The following is a 23682-nucleotide window of genomic DNA, read 5'->3' as shown; positions in this document are numbered from 1 at the left end:
TTTCAATATTTCTTTTAGCATGGGTTTAGTGTTGCTAAACTCCTGCAGCTTTTTTTTGTCTGTGAAACTCTTTATTTCTCCTTCTATCCTCAAGGATAGCCTTGCTGGATAAAGGATCCTAGGCTGCATCTTTTTTTCATTCAGGACTTTGAATATATGTTGCCACTCCCTTCCGGCCTGTAGTGTTTGTGTAGAGAAATCAGCTGAGAGCTTTATGGGGGTTCCCTTGTAACTTACTCTTTGTTTTTCTCTTGTTGCCTTTAGAATCATTTCTTTATCCTTGACTCTGGCCATCTTGATTATGATATGTCTTGGTGTGGGTCTATTTGGGTTCTTCCTGTTTGGGACCCTCTGAGCTTCCTACTTGGATATCTGATTCCTTCTTTAAGTTTGGGAAGTTTTCAGTCATGATTTCTTCAAAAACCTTTTCAATCCCCTTTGATCTTTCTTCTCCTTCTGGGACACCTATTATGCGAAGATTGGGATGCTTTATATTATCCCATAGGTCCCTTATGCTATTTTCATTATTTTTTATTTGCTTATCTTGTAGTTCTTCTGAATGGGTGCTTTCTATTGCCTTGCCTTCTAGATCACTAATTCGTTCCTCTGCATTATCTAGTCGGCTTTGCACAGCTATTAGATCATTCCTCATCTCTGTCAATGAGTTTACCCATTCTACTTGGCTCTTCTTTATAGCTTCAATTTCATTTTTGACATATTTTATATCTCTAAACACTATCTCTTTTAATTCCTTCAGCACTTTGATCACTCCTTTTTTGAAATCTCGATCTAGTAGGCTATCGATGTCTATTTCGTTGATCTTTCTTTCAGGGGATTTCTCTTGTTCTTTTAATTGGGAAAGGTTTCTCTGCTTCTTCATCTTGCTCATACCTCTTTGGCACTGTGGTTTATGGAGTATCAGTTGTCTATTTTGGTCCTTAAGGATTTTATCTATCTGATTTTATTTATCTATTCTATTTAGGAATAGAACTTAGGAAAAAAAGAAAAAAAATAAGAGAGAGAGAGAAAGAATTTTAAAAGAAGGGAGAAAGAGGGTTTGAAAACAGTGTATAATGAATAATAGAAGAGCGAGTTGAAGCAGAGTATTAATCGGGTTGAGACGTCCTTTTAAAACCCTTAAAAGGGGGGGGGGGATGAATAGATATATTTGAAACCTGTGTCTAATCAATAACAGGACATCAAAACCCAAGAGAAATAGAAATGAATTAAGAAGTAAAAATTAAGAGAGTAATAGAAAATAGAACAGGTAAAAACAGATTTAAAAAAAAGGGGGGGGGGTTGTCGGTGTTCTCCTGGAGTCTGTGTGCTTTTAATGTGAAGTCTTTCTGTCTTCGTCCTGTTTTGGAAGCTCAGCTTGCTGTTTCCAGAGGCCCTCCGTTGGCGCCCTCTTCTGTGCTGCTCCCAGCACCTGTCGGCAAGCAGATCGCGCCTCCTCCTAACACTGGGTCAGGTGCAGCTCTCCTCTGCTGTGGGCGGGCGGGTCACTGCCCCTCCGGATGCCGCAGTCAGATGTTGCAGACTGGCCGGGTAGGAGGGCGGGTCGTGCCCCCTCCCAGCACCTCAAACAGGGGCTCTGTTCCTGCCCGAAAGGCGGGGGGCCGCTGTCGCTCTACCTGCGCTGCCAGTAGCTCCGCTGCTCTGTGTGGCTGCGCGCCCCGCCCTGGTCGGCGCTCCGCAGGTGTGCTGGGGGAAGGCCGAGGGACAGCCTTGTCCCTGCTCTGGGCCAAAGCTCAGCTCCTTGTTTGTCTTTGTGGAGCAAGCTCTCTGATGGACCAGGATGGAAGGATCCTATCTGCCCTGGGCTGTAGGCCCGTCTCAGTCTGGCCTTTGAGGCTGCTAAACCCTTCGGTGGGATGCAGGTTTCGCCCCCGCCTCCGCCTGGGTGCTCAGCGCCGGAGGATATGGCGGCTGCGCCTGAGCCCCGCCTCTCTTCGCCCGAAAAGTTTCCGCGGGTTTTCACAGATGCGGGTGTGCACCCTTCCCCCGAGAGCACATCAACCTTGCTGTTTTATGGCGGGCCCAGATTGTTCTGCCCTGTGCACCCACAGCCACGGCACGCAGCCCCTTGCGTTCCCCCAGGGCTGCCTCCGTGCAGCTGCCCCCGTCGTCCGCCCGGCTTGTGCAGCCTGGCCCTGCCCGCCGCTGCCGGCCCGCGTCTCAGGCTGGGTGTCGGGGGGACGCTCTGTGCCCGTTTAACTTAGTTCTGTCAGTCAATGGCTGCTCTGTACAGATCCGAGCCTCGGAGGCTCCCCCTCCGTCCCGCTGGCCTCTCAGTTGGAGAGGGGAGACCCAGCCAGCGAGCGTCAGTCCTCCTTTGCCACTCCCTCCCCGCGGGACCCGTCCTGCGCTGCTTTGCCTTTTGTTCTTTCTTTTTTTTCCTTTTCTCCTACCAGATTTTTGGCGTCTTTATCTTTTGAAGAGGGCGATGTTCTGTCGGAGTTCCGCAGGTGCTCTGGTTGGCTAAGTGGGTCTGTAGATGTGGGTCTTGGTGTATTTGTGGAGAGGGTGAGCTACGAGCGTCCTTCTACTCCGCCATCTTCTCTGTCCGATACTTAAGATTCTTTACGTATCTTGGCTATTGAATAATGTGCAATGAACATGGAAGTGCATAAATCTTTTTGACATCTTGAATTACTTTCTTTGAATATATATCCAGAACTGAGATTGCTGAGTTATATGTAATTCTATTTTTAATTTTTTGAGAAATCGCTATACCGTTTTCTATAGAGGCTGCGCCAATTTACATTGCCATTAGCAGTCCACAGAGTTCCCTTTTCTCCACATCCTTGCTGATTTTCTTTTTGGTGATGGGCATTCTAACAGGTGTGAGGTGATATTCATTGTGGTTTTAATTTACATTTTCCTGATGATTAGTGGTATTGAGCATGTTTTTTTATACTTACTGATTATTTGGATGTCTTCTTTAGAAAAATGTCTATTCAGTTCTTCATCCCATTTTTAAATCCCATTGCTTGATTTTTTGCTATTGAGTTGTATGAGTTCTTCATATATTTTAGATATAACTCCTTATCAGATATATGACTTCCAAATATTGTTCCCATTCAGTAGGTTGCCTTTTCATTTTATTTTTTTTCTTGCTATGCAAAACTTTTTTATATGATGTTGTTCCACCTAATTGGTTTTTGCTTTTGTTGTTTATGCCTTTGTTGTCATATCCAAAAAATTACTGCCAAGTTAAGGAGTTTTTTCCATAAGTTTTTTTCTAGGGGTTTTATGGTTTCAGTTTTTAGTTAAGCTTTTAATTTCTTTGGAGTTAGTTTTTGTGAGTGGTGTAACATAGAGGTCTTATTTCATTATCATGTATGTGGTTATCTAGTTTTCACACCACTATTTATTAAAGAGACTATCTTTTCTCCATTGAGTATTCTTGGCTCCCCTGTCAAATATTAGTTGATCATATATGCATGGACTTATTTCTGGACTCTTAGATCTGTTCCAGTGGTTTATGTGTCTGTTTTTATTCCAGTGCCATATTGTTTTGACTATAATAGCTTTGTAATATTGTTTAAATTCAGGAAGGAATCATCCTTTACTCTCCAGCTTTACTCTTTTTCTCGGGATTGCTTTGGATATTTGGGGCTTTTTATGGTTCCATATAAATGTTAGGATTTTTTTTTTATATTTCTAAGTTATATGCCATTAGAATTTAATAGGGATTACATTAAATTTATAGATGCTATTGAATAATATGGACATTTTAACAATATCAGTTTCTTCTAATTCATGGACACAGGATATCTTTCCATTTGCTTGTGTTTTCTTCAGTTTCTTTCATCAAAGTCTTATAGTAATCTGTGTACAGATATTTAGCATCCTTGGTTAAATTCATCCTAAGTATTTTATTTTTTAATGCTATTGTGAATGAGATTTAATTTTTTTTCAGATAGTTTATTGTTAGTGTATAGGAATGCAACTGATTTCTCTGTGTTGATTTTGTAGGTTGATTGTATATCCTGTACCTACTGAATTTATTGATTAGTCCTAACAGGTTTTTGATGGAGTCTTAAGTATATTCTGTATAAAAGAACAAAAGATATTTCCAATTTCTTTAGGTGCAAAGTTAGGTTGTTTATTTGAGATTTTTCTGTTATATTACTATATACATTTATTGCTATAAAGTTCTAAGGGAACTGCCTTTGCAGCATTCCGTAGCTTTTGGTAAGTTGTGTTTCCATTTTCATTTGTTTCAAGATTTGCTTTATTTTCCTTTTGATTTCTTCTTTGACCCATTGGTTATTCAGGAGTATATTGACTAATGTGTACATATTTGAGAATTTTCCATCTTTCCTTCTGTTATTTATTTCTAGTTTCATACCATTATGACTGGATAATATACTTGATATGATTTCAATCTTCTTAAATTAAACAAATAAGACTTATTTTATGACTTCTCATGTGATCTGTCCTAGAAAATATTCCATGTAAACTTGAGAAAAATGTGTATTCTGCTGCTGTTGGAAACAATGTTTTATAGATAGATAGATAGGTAATCTGTTATGTCCTTTTGGTGTCAAGTATGGTTCAAGTCCAAAGTTCCCTTGTTGATCTGTTTCATTGATCTACCCATTGTTGAAAGTTGCATACCGAATCCCCTACTGTGATTGCATTGTTGTCCATATTTCTCTTCACATCTGTTAGTATTTCCTTAACATATTTAGGGGCTCTGCTGTTGTGGGCATATATTTATTTATGATTGTTATATCTTCTTGATAAATTGATAATTATATAAAGCCCTTTATCTCTTGATGATGTTTTTTGTCTAAAATTGATTTTGTCTAATGTAAGTATAGCACCCCTTGTACTCTTTTGGTTTCCGTTTGCATGGAATATCTTTTCCCACCTCATCACTTTAACCCTATGTGTGTCTTTAAGCTGAAATAAGCCTCTGTAGGCAGCATACAGTTGGGTCTTGTTTTTAATCCATCCAGCCACTCTATGCCTTTGATTGGAGAATTCAATCCATTTACATTTAGAGTAACTATTGTTACATGAGAACTATTAATGCTATCTTATTAATTGCTTTCTTGTTGTATAGTTTCCTTTTTTCTTTTTTACTCTTTGTGCCTTTCTTTGTGAATTGATGGTTTTCTGTAATGATATGATTTGATTCCCTTCTTTTTATCTTTTGTGAATTTACTATAGGTTTTTGCTTTGTGGTTATCATGAGACTTACGAAAAACATTTTATAGATATAATAGTCTATTTTACACTTATAACAACTTAACTTAGATCACACAAAAATTCTAGTCCTTTATAGTTTATGTCTTGACATCACAGTTTACCTCTTTTTATATTGTGTATTTATTAACAAGTTATTTTAGCTATAGTTATTTTTAGTACTCTTGGGACTAGTAAATATAAAGTTAGCATCCTGTAAATTAAGTTTTTCCTAGAAGATTTGCTTTCTGTATTTCATATGCACTTAAGAATAAATTGGGATAAATTTTAGGGTTTCTGAATCTATTTATATAACTTTTCTTACTCTTAAAATTGTATTTGTGTCCTTTTTAATCAGAAACTCAAGAAGATCTAGTCAGTACTTTATAGTTGCAAATGTAGCCAGAGTGTAGGTAAGTGATACTTTAATGATTATCTGCATTATAATAATCTCCAGAGAATACATATTTTGAAAGTCAGTCTTCCGTGCTGTATGAAAATGAAAATAACTTGATTTTAGGAATTTTAAATAAGAGTAAATTTGTGACATTTTCCTTTACACTAAATTTTGTAAACTGTTGAAATATATGGTACAAAAAGAATACAATGATTAATTTGTAAAAAGTAGTGTCCCTTCATAAATGACCTCATAGACCTATGGGAAATTGCTGGGCTCTACATCTGGCATATGGTGACTAATACTGAGAAATTAATTTAGAGGATCTTGAGTCAGTAAAATTGAATAACCCTAAGGAAGTTCAAAATTCCTCTAGCAACTCAATCTTAGTCCACAAAAGAAAAAAACATCATCCTATAATAGCAAATCCTGTTTTAAAAATTCATGTAGTAAACATTTAACACAATACATTGAAATCTCTGAAAGTTTAAATTTCTTACTATTTTCAGCACAAAGAATTACTTAAAATTCAAGGTATCAGGAGCCATGAAACAAAATATATAATGTGGTTTCTAAAATAAATGAGGTTCAAAGGAAAGGATAGAATAGATAAACAATGGACTTTTACTTTATGACTAATCTCATTAGTTGATCATTTATACCTAAATCTGGGCAAGTTAAACTTTAGAGAAAAACAATCAGCCATTAGTAGTAATCTTAGTATATTCATGATACTATATTTTCTTATATCCTCTACTTCTAAATGGAAGCCATAGGAGCTTATATCCTTGAAATTCAGATTTAGCTAGGCTCTTTTTTGCCTTCATTTAAGTATACTTCTTTCTTATCTAACAACACTTAACCCTCTTACCCACTTCCAGAAACAACAAAAATGATAACCATTTAAAAATATACTCTCAAGTTAATGTACACAACATCCTATTTTTGTTTTTTTTTTTTTTACATTGGTAAGAATTAGTCAACCACAAATCTGTGTCAACTGATAGGGAATATGATAATTTATAGAATTTTAAGGAAAATAGAGAGCTAGATAATAGTATATAATTATATATTGATTTAATATAAAAATCATAAAATCTTGACATTAGGCCTGGAGGTTAATTAGAAGTTAATGCAAGAAGTGTTCTTCCCACTGGAATTTGACACAACATTGTAAAATGATTATAAATCAATAAAAAATGTTAAAAAAAAAAAAAAAAGAAGTGTTCTTCCTATATGCAAATAATCCAAGTAACTTAGGATTCCAAGAGGTCTTTCTTACTTTGAGATCCCTTGGCAGGCTAAAAAGTTTGTCAAAGATAAGAGTTCCCAGCCCTTGAGCTTCCAATAACATTTTCCTCAATTCCTTTCAGTCTTTCATAGACAGGCTCTTCAGGGACTGGCAGGCTTCCAAATACTTGGTCCCCAAAGCAGCATGTAATAGGTTTTTTATGAAACTCCTCAAATTTTGTTCCTACTCCCAAATTGTGTTCTGGTTTTGTATTTTTTAAATAGCAAATCACCAGATCTTAATAGCAAAAGACAACCATTTCTTTTTTTTTTTTTCTTATGGTTCTATGGATAAAGATTTTAAATAGAGCATAATGAGTATAGCTTGCCTCTGAATCACAGTATCTGAATCTCAGGTAGAAAGACCAGAACTACTGGGAGTAAGTCAAATGTCTAGAGATTGGAATAATCTGTAGGCTTCTTCACTCGTATGTCTGGTACCTGGCCTGGGAGTACTCAATGCCTGGGCTCAGTTGAAATTATTAAAAGGAACAGCTACACAGACTCTCCATTTGGCTTGGGATTACTCATATCATGGGATTTTTAGAGTAGTTAGACTTATTCTATGATGACATGTTTCTAAGAGTGAGTGTTCCAGCAAAAGGTGAAAACCATATAGCCTTTTATTACCTAACTTAGAAAGTCACATAGAGTTAACTTCTATTATATTCTTGTGGATAAAGTAGTTACAAGCCTGGATAAACACCAAAGGAAAAGTAGAATCCACCTCTCAATGGGAGAAGTATCGAAAAATATAGGACAGTGTACTAAAACTATCATAATAATATATAAATAATAAACAAGTGATAGTAACTTTTATGTTTGATAGTATGGAATAAATATTTTAAATGATCTATATATTTATTATACATTTATTTGTTTTACATATTTATTTTTAAAAAACTCCAATCTAGATCTCTTATATAAATATCAATTTTAAGATGGATTTTTTTTAGTTTATATTTGGTTTGACTAGGTTATGAAATACAGTCTGTAGTACTAAACTGATCAAAATGTGAATATCTGGAGAAAAGGCAGTTGAAATATAATTATATAGATTATAAGTTGTATAGATTAGTAAATTTATCAGAAAGCAAACTTAAAAAAATTCAAGAGATTGCAAAACATACTGCCTTTTATTTGTATTAAGTTTTCCAATTAATTGAAGTATATTTTTTGCATAATACCCTCTAACTTATTCAACCATTTTGATTCTTTTATATGATGTACACAATTGAAAAAAATAAAATTTAAAAAATAAAATTTGGGCAACAGTATCTAAGTGTTTCACACCATCTTCTAGTTGAAGTGTCTTATTTCCAACATCTTTCCAAGGCATTAGAAAACTAGTATTTCAAGGCCAAATACAGAAGAAGAGAAAGGAAGGATGAGTTAGCAAGAATTTTTCATCTCTCCTTTAGGCACATTTTTATTCTGAAACCTGAAAGTGAGGAGCTGAGTAACTGAGGATTTCTTTCAGCAGAATTAGGACCTGCTAAAGAAGAAGATATTAATAAATCCAACAGGTTTTCAGATAGGACTCTGTTGAACTACATCACAGGAATCAGAGTATAAAAGAAATTTACCAGATTTTACAAGGACTAAAGCCCAGATTTTAAAAATTTTGCTAAATAAAAGGTATCACAAAACAGGAAACATAGAAATTAATTCATTGCAAAATTAAAAATGGAAAAAAATGAAGTAACTGAAATGAAGAAATTAATAGATGTGATTAGATAAAGTTGACAAGAGACTTAGTGAACTGGAAGATAAAGCAGAAGAATAAATCCATCCTACAATAATAGACAGATGTAAACATGGAAATAACATTTAAAAAATAAATGAACATATGAAAGAGAGGCTTTTTTAAAGAGAAATATGTGTGTAGTTAATTGGTTTTACAAAGGAGAAAAGATAGAATTGGGAAGAAACAATATTTGGAGAGATAATGGCCAAGAATTTTTCATAGCTGGAAAAAGATAATAAGTCGCAGATTGAAGTTGTACTACATCAACTCAAGTAAGATAAGTACAGAGATAATTGAATCTGTTGGCATTATATATAGTTCATATGAATTAGTTTAAAACTAAATACAAAGAGAAAATTTTGAGGCAATCAGAAAAAAATACATGTTAGTACCAGAGGAGGAACAGAAAGTCTAATCAGTGACTTCTCAATAAGAATAATGGACACCACAGTAAAATGGAATCACTGTAGTTTCAAAATGTTGAAAAGACACTTCTAAATTAAAAATATATATCCATGAACCTTCTAAAGCAAAACACAGGAGAATAGCCTTATGAATTTTTATGTAAGCATTTTTTTTACTAGTTACATAAGGCTCAACAATGAAAAAAATTATGAAAGAACTTCATCAAAATTAAAAATTTCTATTCATCAATAGAAATCATTAGGAAATAAATCACCAAGCTACAGATCATTAGAAAATATTCATTATTCATACATCTGTCAAAAGACCTTTAAGGTTAATATATTAAAAATACTCCTAATAGTAATAAAAAAAATACAAGTAATGCATCTAACTGGACAGAATGCTTGAGCAGCCACTTTGCAAAAGATTTTTGATTGGCCAAAAATTCATAAAAGCATGTTAACATTAGATATAAGGTAAATGCAAATTAAAACCACAATGAGATTCCATTAAACATACTAGAATGCAAAAAAAAAAAAAGACTGACATTGCCAAATGTTGAAAGAATGTGAAGCAACTGGAGTATGCATGCATTGTGTAGGAGTGAAATATGATACTTCACCTTTGAAAACCTGATTTGGAGCTTCTTATAAATTTAAAACATACATAACCCAAAAATCCTTTATTACATATTTACTGAACAAAAATGTATATCCACACAAAGACCTTTACAAAAATATTCATAGTGGTCATATCAATAAAAGCCATAAACTGGACAGAACCCAAATATCCATTAGCAAATAATAGATAAATTGTGATATATTCTTATAATGGAATAAGGTAAAGTTAAGTAAGATAAGAAAAAGGAATAAACTACTCATATATGCAACAACACAGATGCATTTCAATAATATTACATTGAGAGAAGTAAGACAAATGCAAAAGAATATGTACTATATTATTCCTCTTATAAGAAGTCCAAGAACAAGTAAAATTAGTTTAAAGTAACAGGAATAAGAAATTTGTTGTATCCAGTGGTAGAACTGGGGGAATTCTCAGGAGTGACTAGGAAAGGACACAAAGGAGTATAAAATTGGGTATATAATTTTATTAAAACTCAAGCACCACAACACTAAAGATGTAGGCATTTTATTATGTATATATTATACCTTAATGAATAAACAAAAATTAAAGATATTGAATAAGCAATAAATTCACCCCTCCACCTCCAACAAAAAATTTCCAGTTTACTCACACTCACACAAAAATAAAAGTAACAGTTACTAACTTGATTTAAGACTACATTGCCATAATGTCAAAATCTGACAAGGACAGTATAAGACAGGCAAGTTCCAAGCCAGTGTCCCTTATGAATACAGATTTTAAAATTTGAAATGAAACACTGGCAATTCAAATTTGTTTTATGTTTGTATACAGTAAAATCACAACCAAGTTCCATTTATTCTAGGAATGCAAGATTCTTTTAAAAGTTCATTGGTACAATTAACTTTATGAAAGGACACAAAAAGAAAACTTGTATTTTAAGTGCAAAAAAGAAATTTGATAGCATTCACATTCATGACATGATTTCTGAAAACCAAGAATACAAAGAAACTTTCTATAAAACCCAATAGCAATTATAAACTTAATGATGAAATTAAGTTAATTAATCAATAATTGATTAATAATGAAAACTTTCCCTTTTCATTTGGGAATGAGGCAGGGCTATCTGATATCATTGCTTCTATTTAACATTTTACTTGAGGTTATTTCTAGCCAATGCAATAAAGCTAGTAAAAAAAATAATGGAAAAGAAGTAATTTAATTTTCATTATTTTAGATGACATGAATTTGCATGAGATAAACAATCTATACTAAATTATTAAAATAAATAAGTAAGTTTAACAATTTCACACTACAGAAAAAAATTGTATTTCCATAAACTAGCACAATTAGAAGCTGAAAAATTTTTGAAAGTCTCGTGAATTATTGTGTCAAAAAACATAAGATATATAGGAATGAGTATAACAAATGTTTTGGAAGAGTCCACACAGAAAACAGCAAATCATTACAGGGATATCTTAGATTCTCAAATTAATATTGAATTGCAAAACCCAAAAAATAGAGGCGAGAATATTGAAGGAAAAAATTAGAGGAGTTAGTCTGTATCATATCTAATATTATTATAAAAGCCATAATAGGTAAGATTTTGTTATCTTGTTGTAATATTAGACGACAACAACAAAAATACAGTGTTATAGACTCTAGAAATAGATGTACATAAAACAAAAATAGAATGAAGAACAATGGGGAAACAATAATCTTTTCAATGACCTACTATCTATTAATAATAGAATAGATTAAAAATTATGTATGTTCATATAATGACATGCTATACAATGTAGTTGTTCTCAAAGGATGGTTGAGGAAACCCTAGTGGTCCCTGAGGCTCCTGTAGGTGGTTTACAAAGGCAAAATTATTTTCATGATAATGGTAAGATGTTATTTGCTATCTTCATTCCTACTCTCTCACATGTATTCAGAATCTTATTCAATTTATATGAAGTCCAAGAATAGGTGAAATTAATAAAAAGTGACAGAAATAACAAATTTGTTGCATCTAGGGGTGGAAGTGGGAGAGGTATTTGGGGTGACAAATTAGTTCAGTTTTAGTTCACATTCTAACTTATCTTTAAGAGATTACTACTTGTAGAGCTTTTCTGGAATGTCATAGTATATCCACAGTTACCTGAAAAAAGTATTAAAACAGCCTTCCCTTAAGTGGGGGGGAGTAAGATGGGGTAGGGAATTAAGAGGTATAAAGTATAATACATAAAATAAGTAAACTACAAGAATGTATTGTAAAGCATAGGGAATATAGGCAGTATTTTATGATAACTATAAATGGAGTATAACGTTTAAAAATTGTGAATCACTGTACTGTACATCTGTGACTTATATAATATTGTACATTAACTATATCTCAACAAAAAATTAAAAAAGAAATAAAATTTAAAATAAAGTAAGACTACATGTGTTAAAAATTAAAAAACAGCCTTCCCTTTCCAACTACATATTTGCATGAGATTACATTTCCTTCAACTGAACAACATACAGCAACAAATGCAGTAGCTGATATCAAAAACCAGCTTTCTTTCTATTAAATACAGATTATTAAAGAAATTTTAAAAGTGTAAAACTTTGCTACTCTTCTCACATTTTTGTTTGGAAAATACAGTTATTTTGCATAAAATACATAATTTATGTTACATTTAATGGTTTTATTATTCCTATATTAAATTAATAAATATTTTAAAATATTTTATTTTTAATTTCTAAGACATTAAGGGATATTTATGTGTTTTTATTTTATTTTACTCTGTTGCTCTGTACACTTATGACATGTACACTTTTATGTGTATGTATTTATAGTTCAATGAAAAGTTTATTGAAATATAAAAATATTTAATTGGGAGTAATGATTTTATGTGATAGAGAAGAATTTTCTAGGTCTCTTCCCATTAAAATATCATCCAACTTTAGATTATATATATATTTTAATTCTTAATTACCATTATCAGGAAATAAATAGAACCTTTACTTTTAAGATTGGAAACATCAACTTTATTTCCTCTTCATTCCTACTCTTTTCCATATTTAATCAGAAGTGGAGATTAAAAACTATTACTAAAGCTCTCATGGTTTTTCATGAGGTAATTATTTGGCTGTCCTTTAACCATTCTGTTATCTGAATTAATAAAATAAAGCAATCAAGCAGTTTTGTTTCGTTCCTTGAAATTCATTCTCTGACTGGTTGGACAATCTCACTCAAGATGATTACCAGAAGTGGAAAGATAATACAGTCAAAGATTACCAATGGAACACAAAAATATCTTCTGAGTTTTCCAGGTCCTAGTCCAAAGATGTTAAGGAGAGGAGCTGAGGTTTTGGAGAAAAGAGAAAGACAAATTGCTACAGGGATTTACAACAACTATTTGTCATCTCCTACTATGTATAGGAACTGTCTATATTTACATTAATGTTGTCAATAATGCTGTGAAATGGGTGATTTTTTTTTTCCTATTGGAATTTAACATCAAAGAGGGTTTCATATAAGAATCAGTGATCTAGACAGAGGTCTAAATACAAGTTTGTCTATTGCCAAACTTGGTGGCCTTCCAATTCATCATAAATGCATCATAGTCACCAGAAGTGATTTAAAGATGGTAAATCTCTCTTCATGGCACAGTTGTTATTTTGTAGTAACTAGAATTGTAGTCTTAGAGAAGTAGCAACCAGCTTGACTCTGTTTAAAGAAAGCAATATTCAGTAAGTCAGCCCATATTGGTGATCTTGGGTGTCCTCAAAATGATCCACAGACTAAAACATATGAGAACTAGTATTCTTGAAGACAAATTTCCTTAGCCAAAATCCTGTCTACTTCTATATATCACACTGCAGCAAATTTATCCTTTGGATGAACTAATTCTCTGTGGATATAAGTGACTCTTCACTTGAGTCTCCTGATTTGGACACACTTATAAGGGTCATATAACATACTTTGTTTTTAATTTGTAGGAACTTAAACAGTCAGATTAAAGAACTGGAGGTAGAAAATGAAAATAGGAAAGCTTTTCTTTTTTCTTTTTCTTTTTTTTTTTTTTTTCAAACTTTGAACATTTTCTCTTAGGATCCAGTATTAACTTTCACTTAACAGCAATCTCAAAAATATGCCTCTTAGTCAGTTCCCTAGAGAAAATGGTAAACCAGTAAAAACAGAGACAGTACAATCACTTTTGGCATGAGAGCATAACTTATTTGAACATATCAGGAAGCATCAATAAAATGCAGTGACGCACAGTATAAATGGAAATGTGATATACTGTAGAATTACAGATTAAAGAGTGTGTCTTCTTCTAACATAGATGTCAATCTAGCAGGGAAATAGTGTAAAGTTCTCTGGTGTCTATCAGGACATGGGGTCAGCCTGGGAAGATATAGTGCAGATTATGTAGAGATCCACAAATAGAACACTGCAAATAAACAGAGGGATTTATGTCTTTATGCATTTCAAGAGATAATGTTTCAATTGGAGAAATACAGTGTTTAACCTTATGGAACGTCACAGAGTCCAGATGTTAAAAATACCTTAGTTGAAGCAGCCATTTATGAAATACTTAACTCCTTGATTTAGAAAAATATAAAAAAGAAAAGGAAAAAGAAAACACTAGATACTATGCTCCATTTCACAGAATTTCTAGTAATATGAAAATTAACAGTCATCTGAGATAGTATCTGTGTGATAGCTAAACCCTCAAACCAATTGATTTCTATCAAAATGGTTATTAATGGCTTATGTTATGTTAAATTTGTTCTCTGTATCAAATTTTTAAATGTGAAAAAAGTAATTTTGTTTTTGAAAAGTAGTGTATTTCAATACATAGATAAATAATTTTTAGCAAACTCCAATTTTATTTTTAATGTTACAGTATCACCACCTATAAGACAAACAATAAACTATTATTAAAATAGTTGTAATCAAAGAAAGGATGACTAATAAATATAAAGATTGTTCCATTTATCATACCGTTTTTTTAAAAATCTAAGCCTTAAAAACTTCAATTACATATTTTTCACAAGACAATGTATAATACATATGTTTTTTAAATTCAAAATGCCCACCTTTACTAAGGGCCCGTTACCTACCTCACTACTGAACCAGGCATTTAAAGGAAGATGAACATGATACCATCCCTACTCAAATGGAATTACAGTTTAGTGGGGAAATGAAGAGGCAAAAACAATTTAAATCTACTATGATAATTTAGGTGAGAAGCACTTGTATGGAGGAAGTGTATTTAATTAAGTCTTAAAAAATATCAGAAAACTCCTGCCTGAAGAAGTAGTACAAGAGCTGATTCTAGATGCTTTGTAAATTCTAACCAAACTGGAAATGAAAGGAGGTCCCTCCCTGGGCGAGGAAACAGTATGAACAAAGGCATACAAGTATGAAATGACATAGTACCTGCGCTCCTCCATGTGTGCATGTGTGTGCACGTGTGTGTATAAAAGAGAATCAGTCCAAATGATGAGAGAAGTGTGAAGAAGGGCGTGACAGCTGATGAACCTGGAACAGCAGATCGTTATGATCTTGTTAAGTGATAATTGTTTTTAAAGAGTGATATAATCAGATTTGTGTTTTTAGATTCAGTGATTTGAGTGTATTGCAAAGTTTTGGGGATTACAATCCAGTACAAAAATTACATGGGAGTCTGTTGAAGTTACTCAGGGGATAGATATGAAGGATCCAAGCTGAATCAATATAAATACAAATGGAACAAAAGGGGACTGCTTTTTTTTTTTTTAATCATATACAAGTGATGAAAAGTTGGGTGTGTCTAGTAAGAGCAAAGTGTAACCTGACTGGCTTCCCAAGTTCCTATCTTGGGTGTTATATAGATGGAGGTGCCATTAAGTGATATGGGAAGTGCAAGAAGAATACAGGGACATATGACTGAGAGGAAGGATAGAGTAGTGAACTTGATTTCAGTTTGGATTACATGTGAGAATCCCAAGTGGTTATTCACTAGGTAGTATATACAGGTAAATTTTTTAAAGGTCAGAATAGAGATCAGGTCAAGAAGCAAATACCTGGCATAAAAAACAGCATATGGTTGTTAGAATCTTGGGTATGAATAAGATAGACCAGAAAAGAAGGAACCTTTTTTAAAAGGTCACTATTTATAAAGAAGACCTAGTAAGACTTCACACAATGGAGAATGGGAAAATATGATTTTAAAATGTATAAGACAAAATCAGGAGAAAGATTATCAAAATGATGAATTGAAAGGATAACTGCTAGATTTCACTCAAAAGAACTCCTCTATGTCAGAAGAGAGGATGAGAGAAAGGAAGAGAGAGAGAGGAAGAATGAACAAACAGCACTTAGAATTGAAGAGCCGAGAATAAAGGTATTTAGAATAGGAAGAACTTCAACAATGGAACTGACAGAAGAGAGATCCTTTCAGCAGTGGTGCATGCTTCCTGACAAGAAAGAGGTGGAACCAAGAGCTAGGAAGCAGGAATTGACCTCCATGGCAAAGGCAACCTCAAGTACTGAGGATAGAGAGAAAATATTACAGTAGGGTAATGCAGATAAATTGGCCTGTGGGATGGAAGTGAAGTTGAGCTGTTTGTGATTGTGCATCTCATTTTCTTAAAGAAAAACAGGAGGGACGATTGTAGAGGTTAAAGATAACAGGTTTGAGTAGAGGGCTTAAAAAGATCAATGAAAAGTATGACAGGGGAGCTAACAAAAAATAACACAGGTAAAGAAACATAGAGGCCTACTGTTACATCGTACATTGTTAATACTTTTGATCCCAGTGTCAAGTTCAGCAATAAATTCAGCATACTGGAGAAGAAGGAGGAGGAAGGGGAGGAGGAGGAGTAGGCGGAGAAGAAACCGAGACTGGATGTGGACCCCAAATCCTAAAATACTTACTATGTCATCTTTTACAAAAAGTTTGCCAACCCCTGGTTTAGAGTAAAGAGTTTATGTCCTAGCAAAGGTGAAGATAACCTTTTTTTTTTTTTTTTTTTTTAGTATACTCATGGGCTTTAACATAACTTGTGTTTTCAATCATTGTGGTTGCTATTTTCTTTGTTACTCTAGCTCTCCTACTTATTAAGCCTGTGGGAAACACTTTCAAGTGGCTTCCTAGTTTTATTTAGTTAGTTTTGTTTTGTAATTTTATTGCACTTCAGTAACACTTGATGGCTTTCTTTGTTTCTGGCACAAGATGTTCCAGGACCATCTTGTACTTTTCTTGCCCCAGACCTCTAACCAACCATTTCTTAAGGTCCTGGTTCGTTTTAGTGGGAAATCATATTTAAAGACCCAAATGGGTTTTAGAGGGGCTAATTGCTACTGAATTGTCTTTGTGGACTAGTTTGTTATTTTTCTATGCTTTTTCAATGAATCGAGCTGGAGAACACACTTTATTTTTAAAATATAAAAATAAAATGTTAAATCTTTCTGATATTCCAAAATCACTTTTAAGAGTGTAGATATTTTTCTTAACTCATTTGATTTTGTATTATGTCTCTTTTCTTTTATGCTGAAATCTTTATTTATAATATTAAGATAATTTATTTATAATTTTAAAATAATACTATTAATGAATACAATTTAAAATTATGTAGCTTTTATGTATATTTTTGTTTAAAGACAGCTTGTTTATTATAAACTGTTGATTTATTAATATTGAACTCAAAGCCAACAGCTCTATCACTTACTTTTGAATGAAGCTTTTGTAATTGACAGACGCATTTTCTTTGTAAGGCACATCACAGCCTGCTTGCACTTAGGAACACTAGATAGCACCTAAAATGCTTAGGTTCCATTTTAAACATAAAAATTACCACCAAAAAAAGCACAGAAATGTGAAAAGCATAGCATTAAAGAGATGGTAAAGAGAACACTTTTTTTATAGTAACAGAGATGAAATAAGGCAGTATCACCTTTTTGCCCTTCACTGGGGATTTGACCATCAGGAAACTCAAATATATATGAATGACTGTGAAAGATCTGTGAATATTAATTTTAGGGTTACAAACAAATTTTAGCAAGTAGACAGATTCTCAAATATGGAATCTGTGAATACCGAAGATTGGCTATATGTGAAAGATTCATAGGTATCATATAAAGGGGAAAGAATTATGATGTTAGAAGAATGGGAAAGGGTTATATTGGGTTGACTCCAAGCCCAGGAATTTTAACTTGGAGGAATTTGGGCATGAGACAAAAGCATTACAGATTTTAAGCTGAGGAGCGGTAAGATTGTATTTTGGTTTTATAATGATCACTCCGTTTATGTGCAGTGGGGAAGGAAGTGTGGTGAGGAAGTTAGAGACTGATCAAAAGCTATGATACTAACCCTAGTAAGAAATCGTAAGGCCTACAGCAAGAAAGTGGCAATGGCACGATGTGAAACGGCTGACCATGATGACTGATTGAGAGTGAAGGATAAGTAAAAAGCTGACTTTCTGGGTAATGGAGGTGCCATGTACGGAGACAAAGGAGAAAGAACAAGTTTCAAGAGGGAAAAATGGAGAATTATGTTTAGCCAGTGTAGGGGAGGAAAGTTTTTGTTTGTTTGTTTACTCTCTTAGTGCCTAAGATTAAACTGACATAAAACAGATTAACAGAGAAAACCATACAAGTTTTAATTTTTTTTAACGTATGCATGGGAACCTTCACCAGAAATACAAAGATCCAAAGGAGCAGATTTGAATGCTTGTACTGAGTTGGACAAAGAGTAATAATTTGTAAAAGCGTGACAAGGCAAAGGGGCTTGGAGTGGGGTAATTAATTGGTGGAGAAGTGACTTGGAGGATACAGGTTAGTTTAATAAGGTTTGTTTGTACAATTTTTTTCTTGATTTTGACTTCTCATTGTTGGTAATAAGAATGTTTCTTTCCTTCTGGTATAGGGAAGACATCTTTCACTTGGAAGTTTCATCGGCTTTTAAGGAAAAGAGGGAAGGTCAGACTGTCTTTCTTGGATTTGCTTTTCAAGTACTTTCAACTCAAAGTAGTCAGTATGCCAGATTGTGTTCTAAATTCCTTCACCAGGTTGAGTTTTAGTTGACTATAGGATATCCAGGCATAGATTTCCAGAAAATATTTAGGCATATGAATTAGCTTTTCAGTGAAATTTAAGTAATCATGATAGGGCTGAGGGCTGAATTAAAAAACAGAACAAAACAAAAACAAAATAAAACAAAGGTTAAAGGATATGGAAAAATATATGAAAGAAACAGTTTTTTTAAAAGTGGTCAGAATGGTAAGAAGAAAATGGAGAGTGTTTTCATGGACACTAAACAAGAGAGTTTCAGCAAAGAAGTAGGTAATGATGTTAATTACAGTGAAGAAGTGAAACAAGTTAAACTCAGAAAGACATCTAAGAGATTTAGCAATTAGGAAGAACTTGGTGACCTTAGCAAAGAAAATTTCACTGTAATGAAAGCCAGATTGGTTTAGACTGAGAGGGAAACAGATGGTAAGAAATTCTAGGCAGCCTATTTGTGATCAGGTACATGAATTCAGTGTTGTCGAGGTTCTTCAAATCAGCTCTGCCACTTGAAAACTGTATAGATGTTGGAAACTGATTGTCTCATGCTATTGTTTTGTCATCTGTATAACAGTTTCAATAATAGTACTTAAAGAGTACTGTTCTGAGAAATAAATGGATTAATGCACTTGAGGTGCTTAGAACATTGTCTGGCATAGAGTAAGCACTTAACGTGTAAGAAAGATGCATTTGGATCACATATTTTTATAACTAACACTACTAAAAGAAACACAACAATCAAAAAGAGCCCCTATGTAATTTTAAATTGATTTCTTGGAAAAGAAGGGAGACATATAAACTCTACAAATATCTTTAAAAATTAGGAGAGCCCTTGTTTACTATTAAGCAAAAACAGACTGCAGAAAATTTAATTGCTATATACTTCAATTTCACAAAATTCCAATGTTTATTTTTAACTTTGAAATCAGGTTCCCTTTAAAGAGCCTTTATTATATTTCTTGTACATACTTAACTTTAACATTTATCATTTTAAAATGCATTCTGTGCCATACATTATAATCTTTTACATCTTAGTTTTACTAAGGCTTAAAAATATTTTAAATTCCTGAATTAAAAAAATTAGAAGAAAAATTGTACCTTTATTTTATTTGATTTCTAGTTTAATCAAAATGTTATGCTTTATTTATGTATTCTTTCACACCATGAAGTGTTGAAAATTTTTTAATGTTGTAGTTTTCTTGGACATTGCATTACCATGAAACTGCAATGTTTTAAGTGTGAAAGCATTAGAGTTTCAAGTTTGATTTGGCAGGAATATTTTTCTTTGGCAAACCTTCAGCTTCAAATACATACATGCCTATTTGTGGTTTCTTTAGTTTTGAGCCTCTTTGGGGATAAAGAGATTGGCTTAGTATGGTTAAAAATATCTTTGTGGGGTGCTGGCAGGTAAAAAGGGAAACAGACAAGAAAAGACTGACTACATGAAGGATTCTCAAAAGAAGTCCCAGGAGGGAAAAAAAATCATTCTGTTAACAATGTTAAACAAAATACCCATATTAGGTACAGTTCATACTTAACAAAATTGTGCTTGATATTTATTTTAGCTAGATTTGCCTTGGTACTATTCCCAGCTATTCAGTTTTCTATTCCTGGAACTTTCTTTTAGAGTTGTCTTTACATTAAAAAAAAAAAAAAAAGTCTCCTCTTTTCTGAGCAGTTCACACTTTTCTCACCAGATCCTCGAGATCAATTTCCCCAAATACATAATTATCAACTCTCTCCTCTCATTCTACTTCCTCCTATACAAGTGGATTTTTATCATTTTGGAGGTTTCAGTATCCCGTTTATTGTTTTAGCATATCAACAAAAGTTTCCAGTAGCTCATATGTGCTGTGTATTATTTATATGTGCTAGTGACAGAGAGATGAGGAACATCTATTCAAAGATCCCAGTATGAGACATTCAACTTAGACAGCAGTAAAGTCTACAGTAATTATTTAAAATCATTATAATCAGAACTTTCTGATGAGGCAAAATGAGAACAATTCATAAAAAGACCTAAACTTGCTTGAAATCAGACAGTAAAGCCAAACTCTGCAAGTGAAAGCAGAAAACAGTAGGTGTGACGACCTTAGGGAATAATGACTTAAGGGTATTCACAGGAGCTGTAAAAAGACCAGTAAGGCTAGACTTAAAGCTTGGCTGGTAGGCAGGGGTTTGGGATAGTATGTGAGATGAATATGAAGATGAAGGCAGGGATTATATTTTGCAAAACTTGATACTTTTTAAGATATTTATTGAGTACTTTCTAGGTACTGTTTTAAATCTACTATTATGTAAATTCATTTGACTTTTACAATAACTCCATAGTGTAGATACATGTTATCCTCACTGTATAGCGCTATGCATACACCATGTACTTCAACTATACATGCTGGTAGGCCAAAAAAACAAGACACAAATGGGTGCATTTTTTGCCTTATCCCTCCAGCTATGATGAAGTTGTTTTTAAGAGGCAAATTCTCCTGCTGAGAATAAGTATAAAAGCTATACAAAGTTTTTAAAATAATAGCCTTTAGGAGGCATTAAAAAAGCATCTAAGGCAGACAGGACTTGAGGGACTAGGTTGTTAAGACAGGAAAACTCATTAAAATAAGTCCTAAATTCTTCACTGATTTTCAGCCTGAGGTTTTAGCATGTGTGTAACTTATGCAGGCTGATCAGTAGCTCAGTACTTTTGGAAGACTGAACAGAGTAGATAGACAAAAAATGGGGTTGAGGACTACAAGTTAGTTCTACAAATTATAACTACAAGTTCTAACTGAAGGGCTGAGGTCACAAAGAAAACAAAACTCTAGGGAAATGACCATGGAATCCTGCACTGCTTTTACTGGAGGTGTTTCCTAATCCCTCTGTGGCATGTGGTAAGTGGCCAGGAAGCCAAGCCTAAATAAACCAGCAGAAGCTAAAAAGCTAAACACTGCATTAACAGTAATATAGTGCTAGTGAGACAAAAAGTGGAGCTCAAGGTCTAATAAGAAGCAAGGAACCTGGAACAGAATGCAGGCCTTCAGCTGAAACCACTGAAGGACTCACCATGAGAGGAAAGAAACAGGATCACTCGTTACAAGTGCTGAAATAGAGCCCAAGTCTGCATATTAATCTGTACCTATTCTAATAAAATGCCAGACAAACTAAATCTCCCCTGAAATCAGATAATAAAACTCAAGAATAAATAACTTTTATATATAATAGTTATTAAATCAGCAATTGTAGACATATGAGGAGGATCAATCAATTAAAAAAGAAAAGGATACTGCAGAAAGACAGTTAATGAACTGGAAGACTCATCAGTAGAAATCATTCAAACTAACAAAAGGTGAGGGAAAAGATTTAAAAAAAATAAAAGGGTTTCAGAGATGCTTGAATCACAGTAAAAACTTCTGACATATAGGTAGGTAACTGGAATCCTAGAAAAAGAGGAAAGAAAAATAGAGCGGGAAAACCATTACTTGAAAAGATACTGGCAAGAAATATTTCAGAAACTAAATTAGACCATCAAGCCACAGAGACAAAAAGCTCTACAAATATACAACAGGATAAATGCAAGAAAAACATACCTAGTTACATCCTGGTAAAATACAAAAATCCAAAAACTAGGAGACAATTTCAGAAGTACCTGTTTTTTAATGACTGACTGCAGACATTTTATTGAAACCCTAGAAGATGAAAGAAAATTGACATTTCAAAACAGTAAAACAATAACTGGCAATTTAGGATTTTATCTAGATATGGCCCCAGAAAATGTGAAGGAGAACTGTGGATGGCTAGAGGCTCTTGGCACCAGCGCCGAGGTTCTTTCCACGTGAAGCAAGAGGCAGCAGAGGTTGGACCTGGTAGGAGGAGGCTGCCACAGCCCTCATGATCTGCATAGAGCCTCACTTCTCCACGTGCTCTAATGCAGTAGCCACAGAGTTACTCTTAGCACATATCCAGCAGCTTCTCTCAGCTTCTTAAAGAATCAGATGGAAATTTCCATAATGCTACTGTACCTAATATAGATATCATTAGCATGTTACTGGGAGGAAGTGTTCCAGACACAATATTTTCAATGAGACGATTCTGTTTAACTATGATCTCCTTAAATGATGCAGATATTCCTATGATCAGCATGGAATTATCAGTGCTAGTGAGCTGTCCTTAGTTTGGACATCAATTAACACTTAATAAAAAGTTCTAATCAGAGACTGACACCCCATATTTCTCAAGAAACCTAACAGGGAGATAATAACACTCAGAATTTCAGACACATGATACTTTTGTGTCCCTGTGCTATGTCACAGACAAGCCCATTGCCACCAGAAAGCCAGAGCTTCTTCAGCACTTTCCCTGAACCCTCAGAGGAATAGCTCTTACAAAGATTGGCTTCTCAGGACCATTCAAGCAACTGAAGCTACAGAAGGTTCTTGAGGTAATGGTCAGCTTTGGACCTAAAAAAAGAAGCTATAGATGCCTCTGTTATCAAGATATAAATTCTGTGCCATCCATTGTGGTTAGAAGACAAAGCCCTACCCAAGATCTGATTTACAAAGAAAACTATACATTAAACCCATTGCCATTTCTATCAGTTACTAAGAGAGTAAAATTTTTTTGCTTCCACTAGAAACTACAGACTCAGGAACATTTTTAATGTATATATGTTTGATTGCTGGTGTCATAAGTGATTTTTTAAAGATGTTGTGTAAGACCGAGGAGAAAAGATTAGAGGGAGTTGTTTCTCTGTTTTAGTTTTGCTTTAATGTAAGACCTGGTAAGTGATCAAACAGCATTTTTCCTTGCTATAAGTCTTCAGTCTCACACACTTGTTGATATAGTCTGTTGGGGAGAATTTTGGTCAGGAGTCAGTTGTGTAAACTGAGTCAGAAATCTTCAACTTCAATTCTGAGTTGGCTTTTCTGTGTGTGAACACAGATAATACAGGCTAAACATATTTCAGAAGAAATGTGTCATGCATGAAGCAGGCTATAGTTTTCATTTGGGCCTTTTTGA

The 23682-nt window shown here is 33.8% G+C and overlaps 1 long non-coding RNA gene across 1 annotated transcript; it reads right to left on the bottom strand.

Moving 5' to 3' along the window:
• Positions 1-2597: 2597 nt before the first annotated feature.
• Positions 2598-23503, bottom strand: LOC116665014. The gene is made up of 3 exons (XR_004321593.1): positions 23492-23503; positions 6468-6470; positions 2598-2810 (listed from the first exon to the last, which is right to left on the bottom strand). It is a non-coding gene; the product is annotated as an uncharacterized LOC116665014 (long non-coding RNA).
• Positions 23504-23682: the final 179 nt, after the last annotated feature.

The sequence above is a fragment of the Camelus ferus genome, chromosome 7 (assembly GCF_009834535.1).
Source record: "Camelus ferus isolate YT-003-E chromosome 7, BCGSAC_Cfer_1.0, whole genome shotgun sequence".
NCBI classification, from domain to species: Eukaryota; Metazoa; Chordata; class Mammalia; order Artiodactyla; family Camelidae; genus Camelus; species Camelus ferus.
The sequence above is the reverse complement of the archived record's forward strand: the minus strand, read 5'-3'. Positions and strand labels throughout refer to the sequence as shown.